Consider the following 656-nt stretch of genomic DNA (forward strand, 5'->3'; position numbering starts at 1 on the left):
AATGTCTGCAGGCTTTTATAGGACTGAGGCAGAGGATGCCATAGAGGCAGCCCAGCCCTGGAATAGGAGAGGTTCCCAGCTTGGAGCCCTGCAGCTAGCCTCAGGCCAGCCCCCTAGTGGCAGGGCTGACCTGGAAGCAAACTTGTTCCTGGGTCATATCTACATATGCAAAATCACACAGTAGCTAATCTCACATAAATTTGCTACCTGCATTTGCTCAGGTTTAAATGTTTTTACTGTGCAGTAAGCATGCACGCATGTAGATGCACATGCTTACTGTGCAGCAAACTATGCCAGTTGTTGTCAGCTGGGGGTACACATACCCCTAGGGGTACTTAAAAAGGTCATAAGGGGTACACAGAAAGAATGAGAAAAAATTAGAGACACACTGATACATTGGTCCATACTGGATTGGCATCGATATAAGGAAAATTGACTATCAGCAATTGGCTTTTTTGGTTGATATGGCTGATAACGTGACCAATAAATGCCGCATGTGTGCAGCCTCAGTGCAGCATGCAGGCAGCCAGGAGTGCAGGACAGCAGCATGGAGAGAAGCTGGGTCTGGCTGGTAAATCTGTTGTGAGGGAAGGATCATGGGGACAGATTGAGACCCCAGCGGTAGGGGAGGGAGTGGGGCTGGGGGAGGGGCAGGG

This window comes from Gavialis gangeticus, unplaced genomic scaffold (assembly GCF_001723915.1).
Source record: "Gavialis gangeticus isolate Ggan-Ray unplaced genomic scaffold, GavGan_comp1, whole genome shotgun sequence".
Taxonomy (NCBI): Eukaryota; Metazoa; Chordata; order Crocodylia; family Gavialidae; genus Gavialis; species Gavialis gangeticus.